This window comes from Mobula hypostoma, chromosome 23, assembly GCF_963921235.1.
Source record: "Mobula hypostoma chromosome 23, sMobHyp1.1, whole genome shotgun sequence".
Classification (NCBI taxonomy): Eukaryota; Metazoa; Chordata; class Chondrichthyes; order Myliobatiformes; family Myliobatidae; genus Mobula; species Mobula hypostoma.
Window position 1 is genome coordinate 17188614 of NC_086119.1, and position 11884 is coordinate 17200497.

Here is an 11884-nt window from a genome sequence, read left to right on the forward strand (position 1 = left end):
TGTTCTCAGTATTATTTATCTACGTACAGTGGGGAAGGGAGGGAACGTCGACTCAGACCATGAGAGGCCTGCGTCGGGCATTTTGGAAGTCTGTGTGGGGCGCCACTCCTCGCACAGACTACAGCAATGTGTGACTAAGTGCCTTGCTCAAGGACACAAACACGCTGCAACAGCTGAGGCTCGAACTAGTGACCTTGAGGTAACTAAACAAACGCCTTAACCACTTGGCCACGTGTCCAACACATACGTACAGTGGGTTCTGGTTAATTGAGACCAGTACATTAAGCAGCTGCCCAATTAGCCGAAGTTTCATAAAAATTGTTAAAAAGGTATATAAAAGATGAACTGAGCAACAAATTATGTATTTAAATGAAATACAGAACAAATTAGAATAACACCAATAGTACTACTGTACTATAAAACTTTGTATTAGTTCCTAATAGTTATCAACAGAGGAATTCATCCATTATACACAATGAACAATATCAGCACAGACACATAGTATGACTGCCTTCAGACAATGCTATTGACAATTGCATCCTGCAATTCTTCATTTTCATTGTAACATTCAAGATGATTTTCGATACCTTCAAGTTCCTCATAGTTCCTAACTTGTTGAAGTAGTGAAATTGTTTCATTTTCTCTCCAGAATACTTGAAACCGCAAAGAGCAAAACAATTCTGAATTGTCTTACTGCTTATTTCTTGCCAGCCATCAGTGACGAAAATCACTGCGTTTTGAACATAAACATGTTCAACTGACGTTATTTAAAAACTGTTCGCCCTAAGCATGGTGTAGCATCTAATGGTCACATAAATGCAGGTGACTGACACTAGCTAGAACCTGTTCAGCAACCGTCTCCTTGCACCAATTAAGTGGCATAGTGTCCCAAATAAGTGAATGGAATCCCGATAATTTTCTTAATTAGTTTTTATTTTTAAGGCTTGTCCCAAATAAGCTGCTGCCCTGAGTAACCGATGGCCCAATTAACTGGTGCGTTGGCCTTCATCCACTGTGGGATTGAATTTAAGAGCCGAGACGTAATGTTGCAGCTAAATAGGACCCTGGTCAAGATCCCACTTGGAGTACTGTGCTCAGTTCTGGTCGCCTCACTATAGGAAGTCATACTCATAGTCATAGTCTTACTTTATTGATTCCGGGGGAAATTGGTTTTCATTACAGTTGCACCATAAATAATAAATAGTAATAAAACCATAAATAGTTAAATAGTAATATGTAAATTATGCCAGGAAATAAGTCCAGGACCAGCCTATTGGCTCAGGGTGTCTGACCCTTCAAGGGAGGAGCTGTAAAGTTTGATGGCCACAAGCAGGAATGACTTCCTATGACGCTTTGTGTTGCATCTTGGTGGAATGAGTCTCTGGCTGAATGTACTCCTGTGCCCAACCAGTCCATTATGTAGTGGATGGGAGACATTGTCCAAGATGGCATGCAACTTGGACAGCATCTTCTTTTCAGACACCACCGTCAGAGAGTCCAGTTCCATCCCCACAACATCACTGGCCTTACGAATGAGTTTGTTGATTCTGTTGGTGTCTGCCACCCTCAGCCTGCTGCCCCAGCACACAACAGCAAACACGATCGCACTGGCCACCACAGACTCGTAGAACATCCTCAGCATCGTCCGTCAGATGTTAAAGGACCTCAGTCTCCTCAGGAAATAGGAAAAAGGACGTGGAAACCATAGAGAGGGTGCAGAGGAGATTTACAAGGATGTTGCCTGGATTGGGGAGCATGCGTTATGAGAATAGATTGAGTGAACTCGGCTGTTTTTCCTTGGAGCGACGGAAGATGAGAGGTGACCTGATAGACGTGTATAAGATGATGAGAGACATTGATTGTGTGGATAGTCAAAGGCTTTTTCCCAGGGTTGAAATGGCTAACACAAGAGGGCACAGTTTTAAGGTGCTTGGAAGCAGGTACAGAGGAGACGTCAAGGGTAAGTTTTTTACGCAGAGAGTGGTGAGTGTGTGGAATGGGCAGCCGACGATGGTGGTGGAGGTGGATACGATAGGGTCTTTGAAGAGACTCCTGGACAGGTACATGGAGCTCAGAAAAATAGAGGGCTGTGGGTAACCCTAGGTAATTTCTAAGGTAAGGACATGTTCGGCACGGCTTTGTGGGCTGAAGGGCCTGTATTGTGCTGTAGGTTTTCTATGTTTCTATGTTTTTAATCCAATGTATTAATTTGTTTGTTTCTATGTTTGCTTATTTATTTATGCAGTTTGTCTTTTGCACTATGGTTGTTTGTCAGACTTTGTGTGTAGTTTTACATTGATTTTATTGTTTTTGTGTGTTCTACTGTGAATACCTGCAAGAAAATAAACCTCCGAGTAGTATATGGTAACATATACATACTTTGATAATAAATATACTTTCAACTTGAACTTTTAAAACAAAGCCTAAGCATCTTAAGGGGATTTTATAGCACACTGTCTCTTTAAGTAAGACCTTATCATTTTAGTTAATTATAAATGTGGCCATAAAGAAAAACAGGGGACTGCATCATGTTTGGGTAATCATCAAGCACGGACGCTGTTAGTGCGGTTCAGAGTCCAGGCACTGAGGAGGTCTTGTGGATCTGCTGAGGCGCACACAGCTGGATCTCAGCAGGCGCTCATGCTAGCCCATGGCCCATAAACTGGGAGGTGTCTGGCACAGGGCAGATCTGCGTGCCAGACAGAGTCGCTCAGCTGGAAAAGACAAAGAGCCGCCTCCGGTCAAATCCAGTTCAGGCCTGGAAGAATGCTTGTCTTCTATTTTTATTACTCCAGAAATCATCGGCACTGTCCAAAAGTCATCCAACAAGTGAGGCTTCTCCGGAAAGAAGAAGAGTGCGTCCAAATGTGCTCCCCCGAAACTAAGCTGGTTATTCTGTAAATTAGGATAGGCTTGGAATGCTGATGCTCTGATTATAGTTATAACGTGAATTTTATTTTGTTTATTCAATTTAGAGGTATAGTGCGATAACAGATCCTTCCATCCCAACGATACCATGCCGCCCAGTTACGTCCACGTGACCAGTTAACCCACTAGCCTATCTTTGGACTGTGGGAGGAAACTGGAGCACCCAGTGGAAACGCATACGGACACAGGGAGAACGTATAAGCTCCTTATGGGCGGTAGCGGGAATAAAGATTCTGCACCTTCTGGTCCTATATCACCTCTTTCTAATGATTTAATATAATTTCTTACCAATAAAGCCACGCCTCCCCCTCTGCCTACCTTCCTATCCTTCCGATACACCGTGTATCCTTGGACGTTCAGCTCCCAGAGACATGCATCCTTTAGCCAGGTCTCAGTGATGGCCACAATATCATACCTGCCAATCTGTAGCCGTACGACAAGATCATCCACCTTATTCCTTATGCTGCGTGCATTTAAGTACAACACCTTAAGACCAGTATTTGGTACTTTTCGCTTTGATTTCACTGCAACTTTATTGCACTGCAACTCATCCCAATGGCTACACATTTGCCCCATCACCTGCCTGTCTTCCCTGACATCTTTACTGCTCACTCTCTTAGATTTATTTCTGTTTTCCCCTTCCTCCGCTCTATCATTCCGGTTCCCATCCCCCTGCCAAATTAGTCTAAACCCTCCCTAACAGCTCTATTAAACTTTCCCGCCAGGATATTGGTCTCCTTCGGGTTTAGGTGTAACCTGTCCCTTTTGAACAGGTCATACTTTCCCCAGAAGAGATCCCAATTATCCAAGAATCTGAAGCCCTGCCCCCTACACCAGTCTCTCAGCCAGGCATTCATCCGCCTGATCCGACTACTCTTGCCCTCGCTAGCACGTGGCACAGGTAGCAATCCCGAGATTACTACCCTGGAGGTCCTGCTTCTCAGCTTCCTTCCTAACTCCTGGAAATCTCTCTTCAGCACCTCTTCCTTTGTCCTATCTATGTCATTGGTACCAACATGAACCAAGACAACTGGCTGCTCACGCTCCCCCTTTAGAATATTCAGGACCCGATCCGAGACATCCCGTACCCTGGCACCTGGGAGGCAACACACCATGTGTGTATCTCTGTCAGGCTCACAGAATCTCCTGTCCATTCCCCTGACTATGGAATCCCCTATGACTACCGCATTCCTCTTCTCCCTCCTTCTCTCCTGCACAACAGCGCCAGGCTCAGTGCCAGAGACCCGGTCACCGTGGGTGTCCCCTGTCAGGTCATCCCCCTCAACAGCATCCAGAACAAGATATTTGTTGCTGAGGGGGACAGCCACAGGTGTGCTCTCCACTGTCCGGGCATTTCCCTTCCCTCTCTTGACAATTCTCCTCATGGTTGGTTTAAAAACCAAAATAACACCCCAGTGTGGCCGACAGATGTTTTGGGGGACTGGTTATTAACTACTTACTTCTACATTGGCTTTGAGTGGAACAACTGTACTTCCTTGTTCCGTGTAGAGTACTTGGGTTGTCCACCTTTTTACAACCTTCCAATGAGTAAACGTTGGTTTGCAGATTTCAGAAGAGAGCAGTTAATTTAATAAAAATACTACATTACAGATCACAGAGGCATACCACATACAAATGTAGTTGGAGACCCTTCGCTCATTATCCCTGTACCAACCCTTTCAAAGGGATATGTAATAAAATTGACTTTCTTCATCCCTTTAGCACAGTCTTTCAAATTCTTTTGGATGTATCCATCTGAATCCACTTTTTGTTATTGAATCTGCTAGTCTTTCCGGCTTTATATTCTAGTAATTAACAACTCATTGCTACATTTTTCCCCTCTCATGTCTTTTGCCTATTAACTTAAACCTGTGTCCTTTGCTCTCGATGCTACCGATGCTCTCCACTAAAATCGAGGTGAGAAGACTGCAACTAGCGGAGCACTGTCTACGCCACCCCGAGCTACCTGCCAGCCTAGTCATCATATGGGAGCCCAAGCACGGGAGGATGAACCCTGGGCGCCCTCCCAAGACTATGGTCAACACGCTCCTAGAAGACAGCGGCGCGGCTAATGTAAATGAACTGAACACACCGATGAGGGAGAGGGAGAAATGGAGAGTCCGTCATTGTGCCTGACGCTGGCCCCCTGGGCCTGAGTCGACGTAGTCGTAGTAGTAGTAGTGTGTCCTTTGCTTACCAAACCATCAGCCACTGGAAAGACTCAGGAGGTCGGGCAGCATCCGTGGAAATGATCAGTTGACGTTTTGGGCCGGAACCCTTCATCCTTCCAGTGTGTTGTGAGTGTTGCTTTGACCCCAGCATCTGCAGAGTATTTTGTGTTTACGAGCCACTGGAAAGGGCTTCTCTTCTTCTGATTTTGAACATCTTTCAATTTCTTAGCGACAAACCATCTGCTGGAGGAACGCAGTTGTTGGAGCAGTATCCGTGGGAGGAAAGGAAGTTTTGGCTCAAAGCCATGCATAAGGATTGAGAGTGGAGAGGGGAGGTGGGCAGTGTCAAGAAGAGAGGGATGAGATAGGAAACAGAGGAGGGGTGAAAGACAACAGGCAGATTGCTCCAGGTACAGGAGGAGATTGATGCTGAGAGACAGAAGCAGGTGGACGATAGATGGAGGCTGACAAACAGAAAAAAAATGATAGGTCACCAATTCCTATCCACAGATGTTGCTTGAGCCCCTGAGTTGTCCAGCAGATTACTCTCGTGGCTCCGCATTCCAGCCTCTGTCGTCTGCCGACTGTGGCTCCATCACATCTTGCCTTAACTAACTGTAAGAAACTGGGTCACAACATCCCAGTGTTGTGAGGCACATTTGTTCCAAAAGGCCTGTTTAACTAGTTGAGCCATAAGTTGCAGTTTTCCAGTCAGTGTATCACTTCCATTGATTGCCAGCAATTAAAATCCAGATTCCACAGCGATAATTCAGTTCCTATAGTGGAAGGTTTCTGCTGGTGCTGTGGTTTATACTCAGATGTTGGGCTCTCCACATTTTGTGTCATTGCTCTGCTAAATCACTGCCTGGGTTGTTCTCATCTTTATTAAATTATGCATAATAAGTTTAATATATTTGTTTTAGTGATTAACTCCAATTCAACATCAGCGCAAGGTTTGTGTTAGTAAACTGATTGATTGTGTCAAATGAGTTGGCGTTTCTTTTCATGCCTTTGATATTAAGCCAGGGGTTCCCAGCATGGAGTTCTCAGACCCCTCGGTTAATGGTAAGGCTGCATGGCATATAAAGGTTGGGAAACCTCATATTAAGCATTTGAAGACTGCTGTAGTGGCTGAGAGGATATCAGACATTCTACTCTATAACATGTACTAGTGAACACTTGGCTGTATATCTGGTAAGTCAACATCCACACAGAGTCATACAGCAGTATAGCACAGAAACAGGCCCTTCGGCCCATCTAGTCTGTGCCGAGACCTTTTAAACTCCTTGCTCCCGTCAATTAATCGGATTGATTTAGAGCAGCAGACTCAATCGTGGGTCACATGTGGATAAACACAAGGTTTCATTTTCAAATCAAAGTTGCCAGTGAACGCAGCAGGCCAGGCAGCATCTCTAGGAAGAGGTACAGTTGACGTTTCGGGCCAAGACCCTTCGTCAGGACTAGACTGCTCTGGATCTCTTTATTGCTAACTGCCGACGGGACATCAACTGTCTCAACTTCACTGCACCTTGTTCCCATTCCAACCTCACTCCTTCCGAATGCTCTGCTCTCAACTAGAAAACCTGCTGCATTCACCAGCAACTTTGATGTGTGTTGCTTGAATTTCCAGCATCTGCAGATTTCCTCGTGTTTGCGTTTCATGTTTAAAGCTAGCAGGAATTGAAAGATATGACTGGGACATAATCTCATTCAGCACCACCTACGCAAGCCAAAGAACTTCAAGCCAAGTCTTCTTCCCATGTCCTGCTGAATGGTTGAAGTTTAGTGACCCACATTTCACTGCTGTGGGCTGTTTCCTTTCCTTTTTCAAAGGAGAGTTATTCAGTGATTACAGCATTACCGTGTTATAATACTGCAACATTCCATGATACAAAGTATTCCAAAGTTCAAAGTAAACAACTTATTAAAGTATGTTTATGACACCATATGCTAACCCGAGATTAATCTTTTTGCAGGCATTCACAGTAGAACAAAGAGATACAATAGAATCAATGAAAAACTACAAAGACTGACAAACGTGCAAATGAAGATAAAACTGTGCAAATAAAAAAAACATAATAATAATAATACCACTTTTCCATACCTATATTAGAATATTCTCTTAGCATAATATCTTGTTCTGAAACTGATCTGGAAAATTTACAAAGAAAATTAAGAACTGAAATGACAAATTCAGAAAGCATTATGTACATTCGAATGCACTTAGATTGACACACTGAAGACAGAAGTGGGAAGCGGAATAACAGACATTAAAAATCTACACAAGTCAGATAAGGCTTCTCAGGATATACTTTCATCAGCGAAAACAGGAATCAGCACTCCACATGAGCATGTGCAATTTTGAGAAGTACACACCGCTAAAGTTAAATGAGAACACAGCCTAGAAAAATGAAGACAATATCACTATTGAAGATAAAGTTAACCAGTGGAAGAACATGAACCTCTATTGAAGACATTCCCATGATCTGAGCAGACTAGATGTCAACAAGGATGCATGGAATGCCTCGTTCAGAGTTGGAGATCTCTTCCCAGAAACAGAAGGGTTCCTTGTGGCAATACAGGACCAGGTGGTTAACACTAAAAAATTTCAAAAATACATAATAAAAGACCAACAAATTCAAGGTGATTAATGTAGAAAATGCTGAGAAGAACCAGAAACAATCCAACACATTACAGGATCCTGTAGCAGTTTAACTCAATCTGATTACTTACACAGGCACAATCAAGTAGCAAACATCATTCACCAAAATCTTGCTTTAAAATACAAACTCATAAATGAAATCACACCTTTCTATGAAAAGAAGCCTGATCCAGTCTTAGAGTCAGAATACCACAAATTATATTATGACTAATCAGTTATTACAGATAGGACAATCCATAATAACCATCTGGACATAATAATACAGGATAAACAAGCAAGAACAATTTATTTAATAGATACAGCCATTCCAAATGCACACAACTTACAGAAATCAATAAGTGAAAAATGCCAGAAATATGCTAGATTAAAAGAGGAAACTGAAAGACTATGGAACATGAACAGAGTATACATTGTCCCGATAGTAATATCTACAACTGGTATCATCCCAAACAAACTGCACAATAGCATTAAACAACACAGTAAAATCTATGTAAATCTTCAGAAAGCCACAACACTAAACACCACCAGAACAGTTCTAAAGTTCCTAGCAATTGACAAACGAGTGTGCTTGGCTATGCCCGTACCTTAGGTTTTACCAGCTTGAGTGGAGAAAAAAAAAAATAAATGTGGATACTCAGAGGCTTTTTCCCAGGGCTGAAATGGCTAGCACGAGAGGACACAGTTTTAAGGTGCTTGGAAGTAGGTACAGAGGAGATGTCAGGGTTAAGTTTTTTTTTGCAGAGAGTGATGAGTATGTGGAATGGGCTGCTGGCGACAGTGGTGGAGGTGGATACGATAGGGTCTTTTAAGAGACTCCTAGGTAGGTACATGGAGCTTAGAAAAATAGAGGGCTATGGGTAAGCCTAGGTAGTTCTAAGGTAAGGACATGTTTGGCACAGCTTTGTGGGCCGAAGGGCCTCTATTGTGCTGTAGGTTTTCTATGTTTCTAACAGCTTGAGCTTCGAAAAATTTTCTATAATTAATTAATTAATACTGAGAACATGAGCTGTAGAGTCTTTAAAAGTGAGTCCATAAATTGTGGAATTAGTTCAAACTTGAGGTGAGTTGAGGTTTACACTATGATTTGTCACTATTGACACTATAGATAGTACGATTCGCACAATTCAAATTGCAATGCAGTCATCTCTACCCAAGCCCCCATGGAGCCCTCTGGTTCCAGGAAGCCTCCAATAAATCAGTGATTGCCCCATTCTCCTTATTGAGGAACTCTCAGGCATAGACGCAACCACAGAAGAGGGAAAGGCAGCTGCTGGTGGGCTGCAGGCATTAAAGGAGCTGCTGGGCAGATTATTAGGAGAAATAGGAATCAGTAAATAGCAACCGTCGGCATTGACTTTGACTCCCTTCAGCTTTTGTGCCAACCCCAGTGGACATCATTAAATTCATGGTCGTCTGGTGGGGGACTAACTCTGAAAGGTTTACGATTCTGTCACAGTCAGTCTAGCTTTACCAGAATGGGATCGGTTATTGATTGCTGATCAATAAGACAGCCAATATTGCAGATCATATCAGCAAAATAACGTGTTCGTATACTGCAGCGTGAAGATGCTGGATATTGGGGTACAATTGAAGATATGAGTCGTGGTCAACAGTGGTATCTATGGCAAGATCGCACTGTCGGCAATGATTTTAATAACTGAGTTATTCCTACTAACAGACAGGAACTCTGAAGGAATTTTTATGTTAGCCAATACTCATCTCTCAACTAACATTACCAATGCAAAATAACATAACTCAGTTATTAAAATCATTATTGTTATTGGATCTTGCTGTGGGTATATATACAGTAGACTCCGGTTAATGGGGCCATCGGTTAATTGGAGCAGCTGCATAATTGGGATAACTCTTAAAGAACAGAAACTGATCTTGAAAATTGCTGGGATTCCCTTTGTTTACTTGGACCAACATGCCACTTAATTGCCGAACAGTTTCTAGCTAGTGTCAAACTCATGCACTTGTATGGTCATTGGAGACTATACTGTGCTTACTGTGAACAGTTCTGAAATAGCCTTTAAAGCTGCATCAATTCCCTTGGGCACATTGTCATACAGTTTAATAGGAAAATTGGGTGGTAGGTTGTTCCAAGCATCTTGGAGAACTGGCCACTGTTCTTCTGCAGACTTTGGCTGTCTCACTTGCTTCTGTCTCTCCAGGTAATCCCAGACAGCCCTGATGATGTTGAGATCAGAGCTCTGTGGAGGCCGTATTAAAAATCTAGGGTCCCTCAGACTTTTGCACAGTACTGTCTGGTACAGCCATTCATCCCATTGGACCAATTCCAACTTTCAATAAGATCTCAGTTGCTCTTCACTCTGCCTTGCTTCTATGATTGCAATTACTTTGGTTTGTGAAGATCTACCAGTCTCTATTTTAAGATATCCAATTGATCCGAGTCTTTTGAAGGAAGCACTTTAAATTTTATCCATTTTAGAAAGTACAATAGAAAACTGGAAATGAGTCCTCAGTAATAACTTAATCACAGGCCTCGCAATATGCAATAAATATTGATAAAGAAGCTTGCTATCATCAGTCATATCGAGAAACAAGATTAGATCTTGCCATTGACAATTATGCACTCTTCACTTTTTATGATGTAACTTTTGGATAGGGGCAAGATGTACAATGGATTCTGGTTAATTGGGACATATTAGGAGCACTATATTTTGGCCCAATCATCCAAAGTGCACTGCAGCAATCTAGGAAACTGTCTTCCACTGCACCACCCAAGCCCCTGATCTCCAGCACTGAAAAGAAAGGATGGTGATACAGGGTATCTGCACGGATACCTACACATTCTCCTCCAAATACCATCCCACCCTTAATTATTTCTCATCGAACTGCCATAGAAAGCAACACACATCAAAGTTGCTGGTGAACGCAGCAGGCCAGGCAGCATCTCTAGGAAGAGGTACAGTCGGCGTTTCAGGCCGAGACCCTTCGTCATGACTAACTGAAGGAAGAGCTAGTAAAAGATTTGAAAGTGGGAGGGGGAGGGGGAGATCCAAAATGATAGGAGAAGACAGGAGGGGGAGGGATGGAGCCAAGAGCTGGACAGGTGATTGGCAAAGGGAATTTGAGAGGATCATAGGACAGGAGGCCCCATGACCCCATCCGTTATTTATTTTTATACACACATTCTTTCTCTCACTCTCCTTTTTCTCCCTCTGTCCCTCTGACTATACCCCTTGCCCATCCTCTGGTTCTCCCCCCCCCGTCTTTCTCCCTGGGCCTCCTGTCCCATGATCCTCTCATATCCCCTTTGCCAATCACCTGTCCTGCTCTTGGCTCCATCCCTCCCCCTCCTGTCTTCTCCTATCATTTTGGATCTCCCCCTCCCCCTCCCACTTTCAAATCTCTTACTAGCTCTTCCTTCAGTTAGTCCTGACGAAGGGTCTCGGCCTGAAACGTCAACTGTACCTCTTCCTAGAGATGCTGCCTGGCCTGCTGCGTTCACCAGCAACTTTGATGTGTGTTGCTTGAATTTCCAGCATCTGCAGAATTCCTGTTGTTTGCCATAGAAAGCATTCTGCCTGAATGCTTAACGGGTTCGACGTGGCTGCTGCTTTGCATGCGACCGCAAGAAACAGCAGAGAGTTGTGGGCACACCACAGGAAACAGCCTCCCCTCTATGGACATCGTCTGTACTTCTCACTGTCTCAGTAAAGCAGTCAGCATAATCAAAGACCCCACCCACTCCAGATATTCTCTCTTCTCCCCTCTCCCATCAGGCAGAAGATACACAAGCCTGAAAGCATGAACCACTAGGCTCAAGGACAGCTTCTACCTCAGAATCATTTGCAACATATTGTTCTTGGAATAAAATAATTATAACCTCAAGCCCCCTATAGTCACATCTGTTATCAGATCCTTGAACAGACTCCTTGTACGATAAGACAGACTCTTGTCCTCAAAGTCATGTTACTATAAAAGCATTTTATTGCTTACCTGCACTGCACTCTTTCAGTAGGTTTTACACTTTGTTCTGCATTGTAGTTGTTTTACCTCATTACCGCTCAGAGGACTGTGTGTTGATCTGATCTGTGTGAACAGTATACAAGTCAAGCTTTCCATTGTATCTCGGTCCATGTGAAAATAATGAACC